General features: G+C 32.8%; 1 protein-coding gene across 3 annotated transcripts in view; it reads left to right on the forward strand.

Moving 5' to 3' along the window:
• The window catches only part of COMMD10 (COMM domain containing 10), a 280,419-nt gene that overhangs the window by 205,414 nt on the left and 52,803 nt on the right, over positions 1 to 22,202 (forward strand). The gene's annotated exons all lie outside the window — the stretch shown is intronic.

A 22,202-nucleotide genomic window follows, 5' to 3' on the forward strand; every position in this document is an offset into this window, starting at 1 on the left:
TTTAAACTGTACATTATTTCAAGAAATTCCTCCTAGCTTTTTCTGGAAATTAGATAACATATTTATTACTTTTTTGATTCCCAACTTTATTTAAGAAAACTAAGTGGAAGTTTAATGTTTTGCTTTAATATGCTAGTGGTATGTAACAGTACAGACATTGATCAAAGGGCAACCATCAAAACCACATTAGAATTTTAATGATTATAGGGATTAAAGCATATCATAAGTCTGTATGACATAATTACTTGTTTTAGGGTACACATAGTAAAACTTCTGTCACAGTTCTTTTGGGTCATTATTTTTAAAAAATAAGCTTGGTGTTAATATTGAATGTTTCTTGGAACATTGGGTTGGTCTCTGTAACTTTTATCTTTGTAAATCACACAATGATAGGAAGTACCTTCTATAAATAAAGATTTAACAAATATACTAATGGCTATATATATATATATATAACATACTTCATTTTTGTTGGTCTGTCATCTTTTATAGGCCTGCTTTCTTCTAGAGAACCATTTTGATAGTACTTGCTAAGAAGCCTTAGGCCATAAAAGCAGTCTATCCTTTTCATTTTGAAAAGTTTAAAAACCTTCTGAATATATTAATGATTACCACAAACTTGTTAATAATTATTCTACTAACAAGAGTTGTAAAGACACTAGAGATCAACACATGTGAACACTATGCTCCCTTGTTAGTTGAGTAACTTGTTACTTCACATCAGTCATAGCTTTCCTTTGTTGTGATTCAAATGTGGGCCCCAGCAAAATGGAAAATCAGCACAAACCTTTTGGATCATGGTGAAAATAGTTACTGAATATTAAAGATTTGTGTAAGGATTCTTAACCCATATAGGTTCTGTCTTCAGAAAGTCTGTGAACCTCCTGAAGTTATCTGCTGTATTTTGTGTATATATACATAGTCATTTTTTTCCAAGAAGCAGATATGAGTACCTTCAAGTCAGAAAAGTTAAAGACCAGTGGATTAGTAACTTCTTCATGTCTTTTACATTGTATAAATGTTTGTTGTCTCATTTCCTTAGATTATAACATAATGTTTGTAGATTTCATGGGTGTTCATTTATCAGTCGTATTTTAATTTAAAGTTCTGAAAATTTGTGCCTTTTCATGATAAGTATTTTTGATATGTATTTGTATTTTAGTGCAAATACAGTATTAATGATTGTATTGGATAAAATGTGAATAATCCTTTATATAATTTTGTATATCTAAATCCATAATTAACATGTAAAAAGGCATTTACATATATATTTTTAGTTGCAAATAGATCTTTTGTTTAATTTTATTTATTTATATGTGGTGCTGAGTATTGAACCCAGGGCCTCACACATGCCAGGTGAGAATTCTATCACTGAGCCACAACCCTAGCCCCAAAAGTTATTTTACATTCACTTATTTTCATGGAATAGAATATTTTTAAAGCAAAATTTGAGTTGAATTTTTAGTTTTCATACTTATAAACCTATGCTTTCATGGAGGTACACAATCCTAACTCATTCTATAAAATGGAATTTCTTCATTTAGAAAATGGTAATATAATACAGAGGGTAGTATTTGTGAATACTTCATTCTGTTAAAATTAGATTTTGTGATAAAACTAGACTTTGTCTTTTAAAGCTTTACTTACTGCTTTGTGTATTTCTGTGCTACAATTGGAAATAGATTTTTTTTGCGGGGTACAGTGGAGATTTGGGTTACCAGTGTTTGAACTCAGAGGCACTCCCCCACTGACCCACATCCCCAGCCCTATTATGTATTTTATTCAGAGACATGGTCTCACTGAGTTGCTTTAGTGCCTCCCTGTTGCTGAGGCTGGCTTTGAACTTGTTATCCTGCCTCAGCCTCCTGAGCTGCTGGGATTACAGTTATGCGTCACTCAGAAGTAAACTTTTTAGAAAGGGGAATTATAGAGTTGAAAGAGAAGAATTAGAAAATATAATTACAGTCTAACCTCACTTCAACATTTTTTAACTAGGCAGTGCGTTGTTGATTTCACAATTACAGCATCAACTATCATGGAATTTACCAGATACATTAAAGAATAAATGTGAAGCTGCTTCTGTTGACTTAGGAATTAATATTTTGAAAACAAAATGCATGTTATTTTGTTACCAAAGAAAGCAAGCACATTAATTATATTAATTACTAAAAATACTAGAATTAAGTCATTTAGTGAGCATTTACCCCATTACAAGCATTTTTAGATTTCATCTGCTTTGATTTTTACAACTACATTATGTAAAAAATAATAGTCACTTTGATGAGGAAACTAAAATGTAGCTTGTTCAAAGTATTCTATATTAAGTTTCAAAGCTTGGCAATAATAGGTGCTCAATACTTGTTAAGTAGAATTGCATTGAAATCTGTGAATCTCCGACTCTTTCTTTTTAAGCATTTTTACTTCCCCATCTTGTCTCTGGTTAAATTATTGCCTCAAGATCCCAGGTCTATATACACATAACACATGGAAATGCACCCAGTGAAATGTATACCACCGTCTTTCCTCTTCATAGGGAGAGCAATGTGTTGCAGACTTTTATCATGGTATTCTGGACAAATATTATATCTTTTATAATTCTAATTAAAAGCTAAGTGAAGCAGATTTCTTATACTTCCCATTTCTCCTTGTTTATCACCATTATAGGGCTGGAGATTGGTTGAGGTTTTGGAAGTCTTCTGTGCACACACTCCTATGTCAATAGTGATGGATCCTCCACTTTCTTAATGGTTTATGTAAACAATTTCTAAAAAGTAATTGTTAATGTAGTTTTTACTTTGGTTTGGCTTCTTAGGAGAAATAACATTTTATGGATATGTCATAATTATACTTTTGTCTTTGTGCTAAAGTATTAGCTTAATTTAAAAATACTAATTTAATTCTGTAGATAGATACCAAATTGTATGTTATGGATTATGAGAAAATTAAATTTAAAACTTCACTTTTTATTCAGCATTTTATAACAATCTATGTATGCAGAGAAATTTGTTCATATTAAAAAAGGTATCTCAGAATATTTTAAGTGTTATAGCTACTATTAATGCATTAGTCTCAAATTTATTTATGAGGGAGTGTGACCAAAAATAATATTGTTATTTTGTTATATCTAACTTTTTTTTTATAAAAAATAGGAATTTTTAAAAATCCATATACTGAAATATTTTGTGTATGTCAGAATAATACTAAAAAGTTTTTTTGTATTCTTTTTTGTTTATAATTGCCTATTTTCATATTGCCTACATATTTATAAATCACTGCAGCATTTGGGTTTTTTTGAAAAAAAAAATTTCCTTTGTGAAGAAAAGTTGAGGATAAATATTGGAAGATACACTGAGTACCTTGGAAGAAAACAATTTTTTTTCCTTCTTAGTATAGAGATCAGAATAGAAAAGCTGCTTTTGAAGTGACCCTTCATGGGAAAGGAAAAGCTTATCATTTACAGAATTAGATATCAAGGGGACAGTTGTTCTGAAGTAAAACAATCCAGACCATTACCACACTGATAATTTTCCCAATTAGATAGATTAGAGGTTTAATCCTAAAAGAACTCAGTATCCAGTATTCTTGGGTACAATGTTTTTTGCTTACAGAAGAAACATTTTTTAACATTAAAGAAAATCCTTTTTCCTTTGACTTATATTTTTAGCCATTACATAAGACTTTTATTGTCAGAAAAATAATACATAACAAACTGATCAAGGAGAAAGCTTTAATTTTTAATTTCAATTAGTAATATTTTCTCTTGTGTTTCTGTTAACTTGGAAGATTATTTTATTCATTTCTCAGTTAACTGTTAACAAAAGAGAAAAAACTGATTACATAAAGCATGTAACTTTGTATAGACTATAAAGTTTTGTTCCTGTGTTTTCAGTGTAAACATAAAATAAATCTTATTGTCCTCATTGGAACAGTATCATAGTATTAGGCTATATTTTTTATACTCATATTTTTTCACTAAAACCATAGTACTTAATCACCAGAAGATATTGCACATGCATAGCCTAGAACTTTCTGAAGTGTATATAAATTAAACATCAGTTCTAAATTGTAGTTTTATTATTAAAGTTTTTAATCTCTAATTCTGTATCATATATTTGGTACAAAGAAGATGAAAACTTTTCTATTAGGATCATAGAATTTAGGAGGATATTTTGGGAAAATAAATTTTAGTAGGTCTTTTTGAATATACTTTTTAGTAAATAAAGTCATTAAATAGGCATTAAAAATCACTTATTTTTGTTAAAGGACATTCAACTTTAAATGTAATAAATTACCAGTAGAGAAGATTTGGAAAATATTGACAAGTTTAAGAAGAAAATAGTCTCCCCAACCCCATCATGCAAATCAACCACTCTTAACAGTAAACTTTTATAAATATTGACTGGTGTAGATTTAGGTTGTTCATAAATTTTCTCACATTGCATAGGCTGTGTGTGGATATAGAGGAAGGATCACCATCTGTAAACCAAGGAGAAAGGCCTTGGGAGAAACTAGTCCTGCTAACTATCTTGATCTTAGACTTCTAGCCCACAGAACTATGAGAAAATAAATTTTTGTTGTATAAACTACCCAGTCTGTGGGTATTTTGTTATGGCAGCCCTATCAAAACAAATTCTCTTCCCTCCCCTTCCCTTCCTTCCCACAATACAGTTGAAAGAATAACAGCTCCCCACATATGGTAGATTGTAATCCCGGAACTCTACTATAATTATTTAAAGAGATAGAGGTTTTTATAGCTTTGATTAATTAAGGACCTTGAGGTAGAAGGATTATTCTGGATCTGATTGTCCAGGTAGGCCCTGAACACAATGACAGATGTTATGAGAGGCAGGAAGAGATTTGACATTAGACACATTGGAGCTGGCAATATGACCACTAAGGTAGAGATTGGAATTGTGGCCACAAGTCAGGAGATTCTCAGAAACAGATTCTCAGAGAGAGTACAACACTGTTGCACCTTGTTTGGGGCCTAATAAAACTGTTTTTAGACTTTGCTAAGCTAATAAATTTTCTATTGTTTTAAGCTATCAAGTTTGTGGTAGTTTGTTATAGTAGCCATAGGAAACAAACACAGTTACTGGACACACCAAATATTTCTCAGCATGTAGTGACATCATCTTATGCTTTTGAATTATGTGATTTTTTTTGCCTTTTAATTTGTAAAGTAATAAATTACATTGATTATTTTTCTGTTTTTGAACCATCATCTTATTCTTGGATAAATTCAGTCTTGTTATTTTTTAAAATACACAGATTTGATAATATTTTGATAATAGAATTTTTTAATTAAAAAGTAAAGTTAGTCTGTAGTCCTTCATTTTCATACTATCTTTGTCGGGTTTTGATCTTAAGGTTATATTGCATTTATTTGAATAAGTATTAATCTTAAAGTCATCAAGAGTTGAAACTTCCTATGATAGGACATGGGGAACTATTTTTGTATTCTTAAGCAGGAGAAACCATATGAAAAGACAGTTTTATATAAGAAATAATGGTACATCCAAAAGTCATTTATAGTTACCTATGGAGAATAATCAGGCATTCAATACCTTCCATATTATTTTTTAAGATACTTATGGTTATATAGTTACTCATAGTTGTGTGCCAGTTAGTCACAGAAGCCTGGTGAGAGCCTATTTTCAAGAACCCTTAGAAATGTTATGAAGAAAAGGTCTTAGGTTTGCAATAGGAAACACTACTGTTTCTACATCTCTTGATTGTGGGCTCTGTATAGATTGGAAGGGTACATTGTTGCTTTTTTAAGTTGCAGGACAGTTCCTATTTTTATAAAAATAGTCCCAAATTTTAATTGTGTACATTCAGTTTAATTATTTTGGAGATGACCCTCCAATTGTTTTAGACATTATAATTTAGTTATCCTAGCCACTAAATTGTATTTACATGGTAGAAAGTCAAGAGGGAAATAAGGTTGAATTTTCAGAGTCCTTTATTTTCCTCCCCTCCCCTCCTCTCTCTTTTGTCCCAGAGGAAAAATAACTAGATAGATAAAGAATGGAAAGAGAGACAGACAGTTCAACCAGAAAAAAATAAAACCTGTATTACATGTGTTATAAGAAGATGAACTGTACCCCCCTTGATCTGCAACTTTCCTTTAGTTAAAAGGAGTGGGTGTAGGTAAATCTTTGTGTAGCAGCCACTGTCATTAAACAAAACACATAGTAAGTTGTCAAGTAGGAGACCTGATGAAAGGAGGAAACTATATGTTAATACTCCCTGGGGTATTAGGGCATTAGGGGATTGCACAAAGCATATTTAAGAAAAAATAGTGATGTCCTAGTCTCCATAGTGATAGTTAAATCTGATTTAAGCCTGTAACTCTATATTCTCATAAAAAATATCCCCAAGAGGTGAAAAGAATAAATAGTAAGACAATATATATGGATTTTAAGTAAAGGTAGTTTTGATTGTTGAATTAAATTTTAGTAGTTGTATTTGGAAATCTACTCATCCCAAAGTCTACCTTCATAAAAACATGAAATCTTTTAATATGGGTTAGAATTATTTTAGTCAACAGTTATAATTTCTGTACCCATCAGCCTATCAAACCCTTATATTTCAAATGATATTAAATTGACTCATTGACCCTCTGTTAAAGGGGAATATACTTTCAGAAGTAGAGTCCTACTTGTAGTCATAAAATTGACAGTGTTTTACAATTGAATGTAATGGTTATTCAGGAACATGAAGCTAGGTGTACAGAAAGATATCCTAAAAGAATTATCTGTTCTTCATTTTGACCTTTTGTTCACAAAAGAAACTAGAATTCAAAAGAAAACAGCATTTAGCCTCTTTATATTATGGTTATTATAGTTGATTGGTATCTTCAGATTGTTCTTGATTAGAATGTATAAAATATTTAATAATAGTGTTTAGTTTTTTCTGTTTCTTATTATTTTCAGTTCATCTGTCACTGTATTTTTGCCATCAACTATAAATTATATATGTAAGTCTTTATGAAAGTCAGATATTTTCTGTAATAAAGTACTTCTTGAAAAGAAAAAAAGAGCTAGGATAAAATGTGAGGAAATGAAACCTAGAAACTATTTTAGACAGAGGAGTATGCACTTCTATGTATTAGTATCAAGAAATGTAAAAAATAAGTTAAATTCACACCAGAGAAAAGGAATTTTTCACCTACTGAGATAATGTAAGGCAAGAAATAATGGAGCATGTTTTTTCACCTTTTACTTGAATATTGTTTACTTAACAATATTTATTGAGCTCCAAAGTAGTTACTGAAGACTATTCTAGGTTCTGGGAATATATTTGTGAATATACTATTGAATCAGATATTAGATTTATAATTGGAAATTTAAGAGTTCTAACAAGGGAAAGCTCATGCTTTGGAGCACAGTCCTGGGAAACTTAACCTAATCCAGGGAACCTCAGGAGAGAACTGTGTAACAGAGACCATAGACTGACACTGTAAAATTGAGTCAGAGGCTAGAAAGAGTGTTACAGGAACACAGGAATGGTGTGTTTTAAACCCCTGGAAAGATGGTAATGCATTGTAAAGTACTCAGAGAAGTTCATGATCACAGAATGGAAGGCAGTGAAATAAGGCAAAGTCAGACTGGAATGATTGAAAAGATAACATTTGAAATCATTTGATTAAAATATGGTACTCCTTTCAACCAACCATAAGAATGAAGATGTTTCTAATTGGTGTTCTTTGCCTAATGCTGTTCTGAGTTGCCATTAAGTGTCATTTTTCTTCAGATTGAAGAATTTCTGTTAGCATTTCTTATTATTCAAGTCTACTGGCAATCCACTTTCTTAATTATTTTTTCTTATGTGGCCTTATTTTACTTTTATTATTGAAGGATAAAATTTGTTTCTTCACTCCAAATGTGTTATTCCAACTACTTTAATTTCTGTCAATTCTGATGGGAATTCACCTCTCAGTCTTACCATTTTTTTCCTTTTATGGAAAGTATGTCATTTTTTCCCTGGCTGCTGAGTCAGCTTTGATCACCATGACAAAATGCCTGAGAAAATCACCTTAAAGAAAGAAAATTTGATTTTGGCTCATGGTTTCACAGGTTTTAGTTCATGGTCTCTTGGCTTCTTTAGTTCTTGACCTGTGGTGAGGCAGAACCTCATGGCAAGGAGGGTATGACTGAACAAAGATATTTACCTCATGATGGCTGTGAAGGGAGTAGGCAGGGACAAAATACATCTTCAAAGGCATGCCTTCAGTGACTCACCTCTTCCAAGTAGGCCCTACCTCCTAAACTTTCCACCCCAAGTCTTCAACACATGAGCCTTTGGGGAATGTTTGGCCTAAACTATAACATCCCTTTTAAATTTTGTTTTATCTTTGTCAGCTCTTCGGCAAATTATTTCTAGTAGAAATTTTCCTTGTGTTTATACTTATTAAATTTTATTAAAGTTTTTGGACTGTAATTTACTGTTTTCCACCAAATTTTGAAACTTTTTAGCTATTTTTTTCCTTCCTTTTTATCAACTGTCTTGCTAAGATTCCAATAACACATATGTTGAATCATTTCCTTTTGTCACACAGGCCTCTGATATTTTAATCATTTTATTCTACTGTTCTCTGTCTCTCTCTTCTGGATTGGGTAATTTCTATTAAAACAGCTTCAATTTTACTGATTCTTCTGCCATATCTAATTTGTGGCTGTGTGCATTTGAGTATCGTTTCTATTGTTATACTTTCCAGATTTGGAATTCCCATTTCTTTAGTATTCATTTTTCTTTTGAGATTTCTTCTTTGTTCACTCACTGAGAGCTTAGTTTTGGTTTTTTTTTTTCAAATTCTTTGAACATATTTATATGAATTATTTATCTTTTTAGTTCAGAATCTGGGCCCTTAACATTACTCATGACTTTGGTTGTTTTGTATCAACTGAATTTTTTTGTTTTTTTATCTTTCATATAAGTGTATATAACACTTTTTTGCGTCTTTGCATGTCTAGAAATTTTTGGCTTGAAAATTCATCACTGTTATTATATGGTAAAGTACTATTTTTTAGTAGGCAGTTTTGCCTTGAAACTGTAAACTTGTCTCCTGTGAGGAATAAGGCTACAGGCTTCTCACTGCTGCATTACTAGCTCAACTCCTATAGGTCTCCCCTTGTACCTTGTACAAGCATATTTTAGCAGTCAGCCCAAAGATTTTGGCAAAGACAGTGTTCACCCTCTCTACTATTTCTTTGCTTCTCAGAATTCCCTCTTAATTGACAGTGGTTGGGCTGCATCTTGGCTCTGTGTTCTGACATATCAAGCCTGTCCATATTCATCTTTCTCCCACTCAAGCTGCAAATGACTAATGAATGCACTCAGCTAATAAAAGAATCATAGATTCAAAAATCTGATTTTTTTTCTTCTTGTCTTGCCTTTTTCACTAGGCTTCATAAGTCTCCCTGCTTGTGTATAATTTTGCTGTCAGCCAGGAATTTTTAGTTTGTTCTATGGATTTTGGGTCTCCTGCCTTCTGATGTTTGGCTTGCTAACAAGAATTTTTTTCCCTTTAATTTTCAGCTGCTTTCTAGCTCTAAACTCCAATTTCTAGCACCTTCAGTCACTATATCTGCCCTGCCCTCCATTTTTTTTTTTATTTGTATGTGACTGTGACAATTGGTCAGTGACCTGGGGTCAGTAAGCCATAAACTCTCAATTATTACACCCTCCACTTTCCAGTCCTTCAAAATTAAGCTCTCCTCAGTTGTATATCAGCTTCAAAAAACTCTAAAATATTTTTAAGTAGTATGTTTAATTTTATTTTTATCATTCTTATCTCTGGGGTTTTGTGTGACCACTTCAATTCTCAACCATGCTAGAAGCTGAACTTTTTTATTCTATTGATTTTAAATATACATTTTTAAAAGTCTTCTAAATATCCAATAAAATTTAGGTGAGACTTTTATACTTTAATATATACCTCAACTCTTCCAATTTTCATATTTACAGTTTACAGTTTATACTTTTCTTTCTTCCTTTTTAAAGAAATAGTAAACTTTTATTTTGTTTCATGGATTTCTCCCAGGTTCTGTTCATTTTGTGTATATAATTTTCTTCACTGCTTTGGATATCTAGATATTTGATTAGAAAGTAGTTGGTATTGGACTCAGTAGCACTACTGGGGAGTTTAGAATTAAAAGATTTGTTAATATTTCAATTTTCTCAAAGTAACATTTTATGTTAACTATGTTTTTAGACACTTATTTTGTAAACTAAACCATTTATACATTTTCCTGATGTTACTAACATTATGTATAGTATGCACTCAGAATTATTGGTTCTCGATTCAAATCAATAAACACTATATTGTTGTCCTTTGCATTTGGTGTGGGTTACTGTCCCTATTTACATATGAGAATGTGAAAATCTTTTGAGTTTTAGAACTAGGGAGCCAAGTACTACAGCCCACTTACTTTATTGTTGAAAAATTTAAGTGCAGCCAGGTAAAGTAATACTTTGTTAAGTACTGACCTGTAGTATTAAAACCAGTTCTTGAACCCTCCAGGTCTCTTAATTCTTGTTTCATTCTTATTCTGCTGCATCTAATTCCACTCCCTCCATACACAGAAAAAAGAAACAAAAAACAACTTATGATTCAGATTACTCTATACCACTTTTAAAAAACCCATCCTACCCAACAATTATAATGCAAAACTTGTTTCCTCAAGACTCAGTATGTTTATGAGCTACGAAATATATTTTTTTAAATGAATGGAGGAACTTTGGATTGTGTACAGGGAAATGAGGGGAGGGAGGGGGCAGGGGGAAGGAAAGATGGTGAAATGAGACAAACATCATACTCTATGTACGTGAACAATTGCACTAAATGGTGTGACTCTACATCGTGTACAACCAGAGAAATGAAAGTTGTACTCCATTTGTGTACAATGAATCAAAAATGTATTCTGCTGTCATGTATAACTAAATAGAACAAATAATTTAAAAATTTACATAATATGTAGTCATGGTTTTTTCAAACAATTGTAGAAGAAACTACATAAGTTTCAATTTTAGATCATGCTTATTTTATATGACTTATTTATGGAAAATAAATCTGAAGATGGGAAAGTAAATGAGAGTTAGCTTAGGTTGTTGTATAATAGTTTATCTAGTATTGTAACATAAGATGGAGATATTGGCATACCTCAAATAATGATAAGATTTCCTTTCTCCCTTTCTCTCTCCCTCCCTCATATCCTTCCTTCCTTTAATTAGTGGGGTATTTTAAATACTTATTCTGAATTTTAGTAATTTTTCTAAATTCCCCTTTGAGTGCTGAAGGACTAGGATGTTTGAACAACTTTGGTGAAACATAACCTTAGTTTGACTCAAGGCAGAAACCTAGAATTTTTCCTTAATTTCTTTTCCTTATTCCATATTCTTTTCTTAGAATATTAGTTCTTTTTTAAAATTTTATCTTGAATTTGCCCTCATCTCTTCCCCCTCATATCTGCTGCACCACTTATTTCAAAGTATCATCCTTTACCTTTTCTGACTCCCACTAGGAATCTTATAATCCATTTTCACAGTTTAAAGTTGACCTTACAATGTTTTGGGGTTCCATCACTCCCTGCTTAAAACACTTTTCAGTAACCTTCCATTGTACTTGGAATGACTTCCAGGCTGTTTTCTGTGGCTTATGTTACTTTGTCCTATCAGACCCAAATCTGTATCTCTCCAACCTGATTTTGTGATTTGTTGATCACAATCATATTAATGTTCTCATAGTTCCTCATACACTAGTATTTTTCTGCTGCAATTTATTTACATGCTTTTTCATCTGCCTGGCATTCTTTTCCCAGCACCACATATGACTGATTTCTTCTCTCCATTTCTTAAATGAATCATATGTTCTTAGGCATACCATGACCACGATGCCTGCCCCTGTTCTGATTAGTTTTCTCTTTTACCACTAATTGTAACTTGAAGGTATTTTGATCATTATCTTTTATTTTTGTCCATCATTCTAAAATTTGACTCTTATGAAGTTAAGAGACAAGTAGTTCAGCTTAAGGTAGATAATTCTGTAAAAATATAATTGATTTTTATCTAGTGTTACATTTTAAATATAGCCAAAAATTTATTTCAATGCTATTAAACTTGGCATTCAGTATATACATTAGATTGTAAATGAGCCTCAAAATTTAAGTGCTATACTACTTATAAACTGAAAATTTATCTTTTATAAACATGTAAGATTTATTACTTTTAAATGATTGTACATAAACTAGCTCAACCATTTTGTATTTGGTCCTCTCATTTCTAACATTTTGTGTTGTACATTCTTATCATTTCTTATTAATTTTTAGGAATTCATGTGGTATGTTTCCTTTAGATTACATACAGAAAATTTTTATAGTGGAACAATTTTGTAGTGATTGGATCTGAAGAGCTGTACAGACAGTTGTGTATATTAATGTGCTCAGTATGTTGGTAGAATCTTAAGGCTTTAGTATTATATGCTCATTCATGAACTGTGGAACACTGAGTCCCTACGGTTTTAGGGAAATAAGAGTTCAGCCTGATAAAACATAAATAATCTTCATTTCTTGCTTCACTCCAGTCCCCTTGAATTTGAGGAAATTTATCTTTTGCTCTTATCTTAAAAAGCAATAGCTTTTCCTGGAATAGGGGGAATAATTGGAGAATTCCAGAGTATTGCAGAAATACTTTAAGTACTATACTACTATGCTCAGAATACTGAGTTCTACTTGTTTCCTGGTTGGCCTCAATATAGAGATTGAGGAAATGGTTTGTTGCCATGGCCCGGTTGCTGCTTCTAGACTTGGCCAATAGTGCTTTGAGTTTTCCACTTGCTGTGTACTCTAGAGGAACTGCCAATCAGAATGCTTCCAGAAGTCTTACCACAGCTTCCCCAAGTTATTACCACCATTACTTTCCATGTAATCTTGGATAAATTCTTTCCTTTTCTAGGCATAATTCAACTGAGATAAATAAAGAGCTCTTACCTCATAACATTATTGCGAGAATTTAGTGAGTTGAGAAATAATACATTGTTTTTTTACAGTGTTTGGCACTAGGCAGATATTTCTGTTGTGATTGTCATCATCATTGTTAAGAAAACTATCATGACTTCTATCCAGTATATGGATTCAGAATATAATACAGAGGAGCATAAGGAAGAAGACTGCTTTTCTAAGCATTCTGGAATAATAAGTCTTCCCTAGGATATATATTCTCCCACTGTCCTCTACTACTGTCTTTATTATTGCCTTTCACTCATTATCTCTGTCAAAATAGAACATTCTCTGGGGCTCTTATATATGTTTATTTCTCTGAAGGGTGATGAATTATAAGATTAAATTATGCCTGAATTGAGTTTCTCCAGGCTTCATCCTCGGGGGTCACATGCAGTTACATGCTTTTAGTGATGGTAACTCAGTTTCATTGATTCATGTCCTACCTACATAACACCAGGCTTCCACTTCCCTGCAAAGTATACCCGTTAATTCTGGTAGTCCCTGGGGCTTTCCACTAGTGACCATAAGCTCCACATGTTCATTTACTGTTATCTTCTCACATAGTTATACAAGCTGTCTCTCTAAAGTAGGTCTCATGTATCACATTCCATATTAGAAATACTTACTCTTGATGCTCTCACAGATGTAAATTCTTGAGCTTACAAAATGTCATTGTTGTCATTTGGCTTCAGTGTCTCACAGAGTCCTTTCAGAAAACACCTTTTGTCTAGAGAAATCCTCACCATAGGTCCATTCTTAATTTTTTAAATACCTTCCTCAATCTCTACTCAAAAGTCAACTGCTTTTCATTTTTCATTCCTTGTAAAAGTCAGGTCATAGGAACAGACCCTTTTCTGTTACCAGTTCTACTATACCAGACTATTATAGGTAATCAGGCTCCCTCTGAATTCTGGGGCTACTTCAGCAGCACTTATATTTCATTTGGGTAATAGTTATAATGTATTATAAACACTTACGTATCACATAAATGTATTATACCTGTCAAATTCTGCAATTTAACTATATGTAAAACCCCTCAAATATTCTAATAACATACCATATACTATTAGAGGTTTATAGATAGCTATATTGTTAAAGGTTTTCTCTGACTTTAGTTTCATTTTGCACAAGTTCATATTGTTGCTGTGCCCCAGATCTAAGGTTTAGGTAAGTTTACTGCTTTAATGCTCACCCTTTATGTGACTCACTCTTTTCTTTTGCCTTCTAGTTTCACAAGAATAATAATCAGGCGTACTATCCTTGGCATAAGTTAGAGTTGATCACTTAAAAAGTGTCACTAATTAAGCCCACTGTCAATAGAAATTCCATGGTGATTTAGTCTCCTTATTAAAAGGCCCTGAGCCTCTTGTCAGCTTCCTCTTTGGTGAAACATATTTCTTAATCAACATGATTTGGGTTCCTATGAGCAAATATTATTTCCACCAATGATTTTGATTACTTTCTGTTAAATTATGATTGCCCACTTGATTGTCTATCAGTTCATTTTAAGTACTCTTCTATTTTCTTCCTTCTCTTTTTCACAGGATCTTTGAATGTCTCCATTTTTTTTACATCTTTAATTTGGTACAGCCTGCAAAGAGTTTTATTCAGTTCATGCTTCCTACCACATGAACATAGAATAGTACTGTCTTTCAAATTCTACATTTATGTGTTTTGTCTTATATGCCTCCAGCTGCCCATCCACTATTACCTGTGGGGCTTAGAAACATGGCCAGAAATACTATGACCATCCACTTAGGTGTTGCATTCCTGTTATCTTTTATTCCCAAGGTATTGGCTTCAGGATTTTTTTTTTCTCATGTTATTACATGTCTTATTTTTCTGAATTGTTTGGTGATGCTGATCATTCAACAGCTTTTCAGTTTCTCAACTTAGAAGCAAGGAATTTTGAAAAGTCACTTTCACTGCCTTTTATCATAAAGAAGACAAGTAGAAAGAATTAGTCTCCCTTACCCAGGGACATCAGTGTGTGTGTACTGTACTGGGAACAAGACATCATGTCTAGATAAAATTACTTATCACACTGCAGGTACTTTTCATTATGGTAATTTTAGCTGAAATAGGTCATGTTATAAATGTCAACAAGAGAGGGAATAAAATGTTATCAGAACAAATGCACATATGCTTATATTTCAACAGAACTTAAAATCATTTATAGGAAGCAGTAGTTAAAAGTTTTTTCCATTGGATTGAAAAATGTGAATATAGTTACTGTCATTATGACTCCTTAGGCCTCATCCCTGCTATCCTTAAATCAGGAAAAAAAATTACAACTTTTGCCTTCAGAGGTTAATACAGATTAGAGTTTTTCAGCCACATAGTTAAATGTCATTGTAGTTTGATTTAAAAATATGCTTCCAGTTCACCTTTAAAATCTGGGTTTTGAGAAATGGAATACAGTTTGATATCAGTCACAAAGCTACTGTTTGGCTCACTAACATCATTTACATTCTAGGTCAGTTTTACATTATTTAAATTAAAAAAATTATTCACATTGTTGTATGTGTACACAAACTAGAGGTTAATATTAACTTAGTCAATATGGTTAAGGTAAGGAAATATTATACTGATTACTTTTATTGGTTCTTTTTAGTTATACATGATAGTAGAATTCATTTTCATATAATTATACAAGCACGGAATACATTTTATTCTAATTAAGACCCCATTCTTATGGCTGTACACAATGGTGGGATCCATTATATTCATATATGTACATAGGAAAATTATTTTAGATTAGTTCCACTGTCTTTCCTTTTCTTATCCTCCCTCCCTTCCTTTCATTTTCCTTTGTCTAATCTACTGAAGATCTATCTGTTCTTCCGATCTCTCCGCTTATTGTGGGTTGTCTTCTACATAAGAGCATAAACATTAAACCTTTGCTTTGGGGGACTAGCTTATTTCACTTAGCATGATAGTCTCCAGATCTGCCCATTTACTGGCAAATGTTGTAAAGTCTTATTTATGGCTGAGTAATATTCCATTGTACCATATTTTCTTTATCCATTCATCTGTTGAAGGGCACCTAGGTTGGTTCCATAGCTTATCTATTATGAATTGAGCTGCTGTAAACATTGATGTGGTCACATCACTGTAGTATGCTGATTTAAAATCCTTTGAATATATAAGGAGGAATAGGATAGCTGGGTCAAATGGTGGTTCTATTCTTAGTTTTTTGAGGAATCTCCATAGTGCTTTCCAGAGTGGTTGCACCAATTTGCAGTCCCACCAGCAATGTATAAACATACCTTTTCCCCCACATCCTTGCCAACATTTATTGTTACTTATATTCTTGGTAATTGTCACTGTGACTGGAGTGAAATGAAATCTCATTGTAGTTTAATTTTCATTTCTTTAAATGCTGGAGATGTTGAACATTTTTTTCATATTTTTGTTGATCATTCATATTTCTTCTTCTGAGAAGTGTCTGTTTAGTTCCTTTGCCCATTTATTGATTGGTTATTTGGGGGTTTTTTGGTGTTAAACTTTTTGAGTTCATGGTATTGGCACCAAAACAGGCAAGAAGACCAGTGGAACAGAATAGAAGACACAAAGACAAACCCATAAAAATATAGATACCTCATACTAGACAAAGGTGCCAAAGATTGGAGAAAAGATAGCCTCTTCAACAAATAGTGCTTAGAAAACTGGAAATTCATATATAGTGGAATGAAATCTTTTACCCTGAATAAAACTTAAAGTGAATCAAAGACATAGAAATTAGACCCGAAACTCTGCATATAATAGAAGAAAATGTAGGCCCAACACTCCAACATGTCAGCTCAGGAACTGACTTTCTTAACAAGACTCCTAAAGCGTAAGAAGTAAAATCAAGAATCAATAAACAGGATGGCATCAAACTAAAAAGCTTGTTCACAGCACAGAAAACAATCAAGATCATGAAGAGAGAGCCTAAAGAGTGGAAGAAAATCTTTGCCACCTGCACTTCAGATAGTGTTAATTTCCAGGATATATAAAGAACTCAAAAAGCTTAACACCCCCCAAAACCACTTTCATATGCAGTAATTATTTTTCTTATTTCAAGTTTTTTAAAAAAAAAGTTGAAAATTTGTTTATTCTGGTAATAGATTTGTCAAAGAACTGCTTTTCTTTTTCTTTTTGATGTTTCAATTAATCCTCAAGATAATATAGTCCTGCTGTGATTTTTAAATGAATGTTTTTATTGTTGCATAAGCTGTATTTTTTAATGAATTGTCGGATTGTAAATGAAGATTAACTCTGGATTCTGATCCTTTTTCTCTCAGTCTTATTAAAATAGGACCTTTAGGATAACTGTGACTATCTTCTTATAATTTTCATGTCATTACGTAGCCAACATGATAACCAAAGCTTTATTTTTAATTCTGTGTCATCTTTCTGCACTGGCAAAGAAATGAGTTCAATGCAGTAAATGAAATATATTCTTGAATTTGGAAACAACTCATTTTGATAGTCATATTTTTTATTTTGACTCCCTGCATTTTATATAATTATGGTAGATTATTTTTTCTTTTAGAATAATATTTTAAAATGTCTGCCTATAGTAGGAGTTCTGCATTTGGAAAAAAAACTGTTTTGCCTTTACATTTAGACATCAAAGAGGTAGGACAAAGTATTTAAAATGTATATTTAAAAGTTTATCTAATTTTAAAAATAATTATTTTTATTACCATTTTTTTCGGGTCATTTTCTGTTGCTATAACAAAATACTTGAAACTGAGTAATTTATAAAGAATAGAAATTTTTTTAGTCCACAGTTTTAGAGTTTGGGAAGTCCAAGAATGTGGGCCAGTATTTACTTGGTATCTGATGAGAGTCTTCTTGATGCATGGTATCATGTCAGAGGGGCGTCACGTGTTAAAAGAAATCAAACAGGCTAGTTCAGATCTCTATTCCTCTTATAAAAATGCCATGTGGAAGCCCCACTCTCATGACCTCATCTAATCCTACTTCCCTCCCAAAGGCCTAACCTCCAAATACCATTAATATATGAATTTGAGGGGTAAGTTTAAGTTTCCAATGTGTGAACTTTGAGTGGACATATTTAAACCATAGCACCCTTTCGACTATTTTTAAAATTTCTATTTGTAGATTGAAAGATATAGGCAGTGAACTGGTATTTAAGATCAATCATTTATTTTGAGTCAAGGACAAACTAATAATGACTAAGACTAACATAGGTATTTTGGGTTTAATCTCTAGGTGACAGGTATTCATGTGTGATAAAACTGGACATTTGAACTGACATTGATTGTCACTGTTGTTGATCATCCTGGCAGAAGCAATATTGATTGAATAAATGTAAAGATTGAATTTACCTTCTTCTAGCAAGGTGGGCACAGAGCAGAATGAAGAATAAAAGCTGACAATCCCACAGTATTAAATCTATTCGACTATATTTCAGAGAAAAGAAATGGCAGTGATTAAAGGTACTGTTCAACTCAACAGGCCATTTATTGAGCTGTTCTGTAGTCCAACACTGTGTTAGCTACTAAAGGATACAATAGAAGAAGACAGTATGTTTTGGCCCTAAAGAAATTTATCATCTAATTTGGGAGACAAATGACCCATATATGAAACAGCTGGAGAACAAAATATGACAGTATATAATCGAGTATGGAATTGTTTGTGCAACAGAATATAAGCACAATTTAATTGTCTAGCAAGTGAAGACATATATGTATCATACAGAATTGTGTGTGGCCACATAAAGAAAACATAGCCTGTATTTACTGAGATCTTTAATAATTTTTAAGTGAAAAAAAGCCCAGTAATTTAAAAAGTGCTTATTTAAAATATCCTTTACCAAACATGCTTGTGCACATCTGTAATCCCAGCAACTAAGAAGGCTGAGGCAGAAAAATCACAAGTTCCAGGCCAGCCTAAGCAACTTAGTGAGACTCTGTCTCAAGACAAAAATAAATAAATAAAATAAAAATTTAAAAAGGGGCTGGGATGTAACTCAGTGGTAAAGAACTCCTGGTTCAATTCCCAGTAAACTCCTATATATATATATCCCAACTTAACTCTTAGATATTTGATCATTTCACAATGAAGACTAAATAAACTTAAGAACAATTTATACCATTGTAGTGGTTCAATCTATTGAGTGTAAACCTTATTTTTATTTACTATTCTTCCTCTGCCTTGAATATTATAAAGATTCATACACTCTTTGGTAGTAAGTCTTTTATATATGATAAATACAGTTAACTTTTCCAATGTCCAGGTATTATGAATTTGTTCATTAAAAAGTAGGCTTTAGGGTGCAGATCTCAACTTTGTGTAAGGAGGCCATGTAGTAAAGTTGCCTCATTACATTTTGGTTTTTATTTTTATTTTTCAGTACTTGTTAAATGATGATGGCCTATTGAATTATTAAAACATTTTGCTTTAACCATAGTTTTGGCTGGGACGCTTTCTCCTGTTCTTTATCTCTCCTTTGGTATTTTTTCTTTGTACCTCCATATGTCTTGTATGTATCATGGCATATATTGTGTTTTTTTAGATTAATTTTTCTAATTCAGTAGACTGTCTTCCTTGTGCTGTCACCCGGACCTCACACAGTTCTTGGTAGATCACGTATTTTTTTTAATGAACATTTATTGAATGAATGAAATAAGCAAACTTGTGTTTTATATCACAATGCTAGTGAAAATTTACATTATGTTCTCACAGTAAACGTGCAAGCGTGGGGAACATCCTGCAGTTGTACACACACATACATCCTTAATAGAAATAGCATTTGAAATGTTGATTGTCATTGCCTTCTTCCCAACTTTCTACTGACTTAATAATTCAAATAGTGTTTTTAATTTTGCACAGTAGAGGCAGTATTTAATCTTTGGCATATCTTTTCTTAAGGCTCTTTCTGAGGCTAGCTTGTAGTAGTTCACACCTAAAATAAGTACAGCTTACTTCCTATTCTCCATACTCTTAAGACAGTTTTGCTAGCTCTTAGATCCTATGAGATATTCCAAAATAAGGGAAAACTGATATTGACCTCCTTGGTAGTAGATATTAGTGCCACTTGAGACAGCTTTTTTGTCACTATGCCCAAAGTCCTGATAAGAGGAGGAAAAGTTCATTTGGGGCTCACCATTTCAGACCTCACAGTTCTAGATGGCCCAAATCTGTTGCTATGGGACTGTTGTCGAAAACATGGTCCTTGTCCCTGATGCCAGTCCAATAACAAAGACATGGTTTTGAGAAAAGGGTAAGAAGGTTTATTGCTTTGCTAGCAAAAGAGAAACAGGGAAAGTTCCTGTCCCAAAGGCTGTGATTCTGCCCATCATGGGGAATAGGAGATTTTTAAGAGGTGATTCAGAGAAAATGAGATTAGGAAGGAAAGATCAGGGAAGAGAAGTTTAGGAAGAAATAGATCAAGGGGAAGGTCAGGGGAAAGGTTGGGAAAAAGATGAAAACATGTAAATTTCAAAGTGACAAGCAATATAGTCAAAGCATCAAGTGAACCCCTGTTACAGGCCCAAGATGAAGTACAATAACATAGCAGAAGGATGTGGTGGAGGAAAATCACTCAGGAAGTAGCACCAGGACACTGCTTACCAGGGACAAAATTGTATACCCTGAAGGCACATCTCCAGGGACCTAGCTCCTTCAGCCACACCTTGTTTGCCTAGAGTTACCACCTAGCTAATCCATTCAAGTGGATTAATGTTCTGATTAAGTTAAGTCTCTTATAAGCCAATCATTTCAACTATAATCTTTCTTGCATTGTCTTACACAGGAGCTTTTGGGGGATATCTCATATATAAACTATAACAAGTGCTCTCACTTTAGCTAAATGTTTTCTACTTTAAGTGGAATCATTAGTTCAGGGACACCTTTCTAATAAATTCACTGACTGCTCACTTGGAATTGCTGATGTTGACATTTATAATAAAATAGTTTTTATTGTCAGCTAATTTTTTGACCATACATTTTTTTCCTTATTCTTATTTTTTTAATGTTTGTTCTATTTAGTTATACATGACAGTAGAATGCATTTTGATTCATTGTACACAAGTGTTATACAACTTTTCTTTTCTCTGGTTGGACACAATGTAGAGTCACACCATTCAGGTAACCATACATGTACCTAGGTTAATGATGTTTGTCTCATTCCACCATCTTTCCTTCCCCCAACCCCCCTCATTTCCCTCTACCCAATCCAAAGTTCCTTCATTCTTCCCTTACCCCCTCCCCCCATTTATCAGAGAAAACATTCAGCCTCTGGGTTTTTGGAATTGGCTTATTTCACTTAGCATGATGTTCTCCAGTTCCATTCATTTACCTGCAAATGCCATAATTTTATTCTTCTTTATGTATACCACAGTTTCTTTATCCATTGATCATTGAAGGACATGTAGGCTGGTTCCACAATCTAGCAATTGTGAATTGAGCTGCTATTAGCATTGATGTAGCTGCATCACTATAGAATGCTGATTTTTAAATCCTTTGGGTATAAATTCAGGAGCAGGATAGCTGAGTCAAATGGTGGTTCCATTCCAAGTTTTATGAGGCATCTCCATACTGCTTTCCAAAGCAATTGCACCAATTTGCAATTCCACCAAGAATGTATGAGTGTACCTTTTTCTCCACATCCTCATCAACATTTATTGTTGCTTGTATTCTTGATAATTGCCATTCTGACTAGAGTGAGTTGAAATCTTAGAGTAATTTTGATTTGCATTTCTCTAATTGCTAGAGATGTTGAACATTTTTTCATATATTTGTTGATCAACTGTATTTCTTCCTCTTTGAAATATCAGTTCAGTTCCTTAGCCCATTGTTGATTGGGTTATTTGTTTGTTTGGTGTTAATTTTTTTGAGTTTTTTATATATCCTGGAGATTAGTGCTCTATCTGGGATGCATGTGGTAAAGATTTTTTACCATTCTGTAGGCTCTCTTCACATTACTGATTGCTTCCTTTAGTGAGAAGAAGCTTTTCCCATTTATTGATTCTTAATTTTACTTCTTGTGCTTTAGGAGTCTTGTTAAGGAAGTCAGGTTCTAAGCCAACATGTTGAAGATTTGGGCCTACTTTTTCTTTCATTATGTGCAGGGTCTCTGTTCTAGTGCTTAAGTCTTTGATCCACTTTGAGTTGAACTTTGTGGAGGGTAAGAGATAGAGCTTTAATTTCATTTTGTTACACATGGATTTCCAGTTTTCCCAG

This window comes from Sciurus vulgaris, assembly GCF_902686455.1.
Source record: "Sciurus vulgaris genome assembly, chromosome: 6".
Classification (NCBI taxonomy): domain Eukaryota; kingdom Metazoa; phylum Chordata; class Mammalia; order Rodentia; family Sciuridae; genus Sciurus; species Sciurus vulgaris.